The sequence below is a fragment of the Papaver somniferum genome, unplaced genomic scaffold, assembly GCF_003573695.1.
Source record: "Papaver somniferum cultivar HN1 unplaced genomic scaffold, ASM357369v1 unplaced-scaffold_21, whole genome shotgun sequence".
NCBI classification, from domain to species: Eukaryota; Viridiplantae; Streptophyta; class Magnoliopsida; order Ranunculales; family Papaveraceae; genus Papaver; species Papaver somniferum.
In genome coordinates, this window is record NW_020631041.1 from 9,729,879 (window position 1) to 9,732,426 (window position 2,548).

Below are 2,548 nucleotides of genomic sequence, written 5' to 3' on the forward strand. Positions count from 1 at the left end.
GAGATTTCCCCATAACGCTTTAAATAGCCCACCAATCATATTTCGGTTTTAAGTAGCATCATCGTCGGAACCGGAAAACTTTTCCTTCCAAGAAGCGGAATTCCGTAATACTATAAGTAAAGGCTTTATTGCATATGTTTTAGTCATCGAATTGACAGAACAGGTGAGTTTGGAGAGTCCTCCTGAGATCAGATTAATATCTTGGCCGTGTTCAATAACTAATAATGCATTACCAACAGTCATCTTTCGGTTGTTACTATACCTTTTTCTTGATTTTCCTCTTCATCACACCTTCCGTTCCAGCCAGAAACGTGTCATCTCAAGTTATGTCACCAAGATGCGGTGTGCCTGATCACAATGATGATCATAACAAGTTACATACAACTAAATACTACTCGTTTAAAAGGGCCGACCCACTTGGAAGCATTCCACAGTGCCGTTGATGTTAACCTACGCATTATCTCCGATACATATTATCGATTACATTAGCATATCAGACATTCGCGTTGCTCTTGAGCGGGCTTTCTCGACATGGTCCTCGGTTATTCCGGTTAATTTCACAGAAACTCAAGATTACAGGCATGATAACATCAAAATCGGTTTTTATTATGGCGAGCATGGGGACGGGAGCCCTTTTGATGGTACGGTGCTTGCACATGCAATTGTTCCGGCAACAGGCACATATTTACATTTCAATGTAGGAATTCGTTGGGCAGTTGATTTCCGTTCAGAGAAATCAAAAAATGCCTATGATTTGGAATCCGTGGCAGTACATGAAATCAGGCATGTCTTAGGGATGGATCATTCATCTGTTTTCGAAAATGTCATGTGGCCTGACACATCGCCTAGAACAAAAACGCAGACTTAGCTCTGGACGCTGTCAATGGTGATCAAGCTCTATACGGTGCAAACCCAAATTTTAAATTAGATTCTCTGTGTGAACACATAAATCACGAAGCCATCCACGTGTTCACAAACAATATTCGCATACATTCTAATTCTAGAATTATACGTCGTATGCGTAACGGGGATGATTATATCGATTCATCGACTCGAAGCATTCGGTCTTGTCATTGTCTAGTCGAATATTATCATAAATAATGTTCGTATAAAGGAATAAACCAAGAAGCAATTATAAATGTAAAGCATATGAAGTTTAACGCTGAATGTAAGGTGTTGAAATGTAAATAAGACAGATTTACGTGGTTCGGCACTAAGGCCTACATCCACGGGGTTGGTGTTTCACTATGTATTGAATGGTTACAAAGATAGTCGAATGACTTTAGAGTATACATAGGTCTGCGGAAGTAGGGGGATTACTTACTCTTCCTATTTCTCTCTCATATATTCTCCTATAATTGCTCTCAATTGGTCGACCCCTTCTCTCTTAGTGGAGAGGGGTATTTATAGGGTTGGAACGTGGGTCCCATTTCTGAGGCGCCATTGTAATCTTATCTTCTTGTGCTTTGTGCCTATTACGCAGAGGTCTTCGGCATATGCTGCGGCCTGAGCTTGAATACGAAGGATTATCCTCGCCTCTTCCACGAGCTGATTGACACGTGTATATCTCTTTGGTATTTAATGCGGGTAGATGGATGTCTGCTCGTGTCAGACAAGTGTCTCTTTGTCTGGTCACATCTGTGTCAGCCAAACTTCCTCTCGGCCGTTGATCTAGGATATTCCTCGGGATATGGTGTGATAACACCCAAGGGGTATTATCTAGTGCTCCTCTGAGCCATCATACCTCTGTGCTCCTCTGTCCCTGACCGTCAGATCTGCTGACCGGTGGCATCTTCTGATGAGATGCTTGCTATCATGTTTTGATATCTTGTTTTGCATGCCTTCCACGTGTCTCTTTCTGTACACGTGGTGGATGATGAAAGGTGTACATACAATTTTCCCCTCTTGCAATTTTGAAGAAGAAAGGTCGTCCTACACGTTTCTCATTTTGCATTAACTTTCCTCGTAACTGCTCCTTGGTACGAGGAGCAGTTATTGTCTTCTCTAGCTTCATAAATAGGAAAGAGAATGTGAAAAAAAAACTTTTATCCTCTTCTTGTCAGTGTTCATTCTCTTCTTGTTTTCTATTCTTGTTCTTTAGTCATTTATTATCATCATTCTTGTGATGAAGATAACAGCATTCAATTTTCTGTTTCTTTCGCTCTCGATTGTTGTTGCTCTTGTATCTTTTAATATCTCCGATCCTCCTTTCTTCGACTGAGGTTAGTGTTTGTCGTCCTCTTATATACAGGTATGGGGTTTTTCATTAGCTGTTCATCATTGATTTATCTATGTATCTACCCGTTTGTCTCCTGCTATTGTATTCTTGGTTTCGTGATGAAGATCATACATGTCGAAGCATATATGTTTTCCCCTGTTCTTTGTTACAACGTCTGTGAGTCTGTATCTGAGTATTATCCCTGGAGTCAGATGGAGTATTTTTTAGTTCTTAGGGTTTTTAATGTTTATCCGGATGAACCATCAATTATGGGTTTTTTGATCTTTAGTTATCTCCTCGTATTCTTCTCTAAACTGTTTTTGTGTTTCC

At 40.3% G+C, this 2,548-nt stretch overlaps 1 pseudogene; it reads left to right on the plus strand.

The window, feature by feature from the left end:
• The first annotated feature begins 326 nt into the window (after positions 1-326).
• Positions 327-2,270, plus strand: LOC113339567 (annotated as a pseudogene).
• The last annotated feature ends 278 nt before the right edge of the window (positions 2,271-2,548 follow it).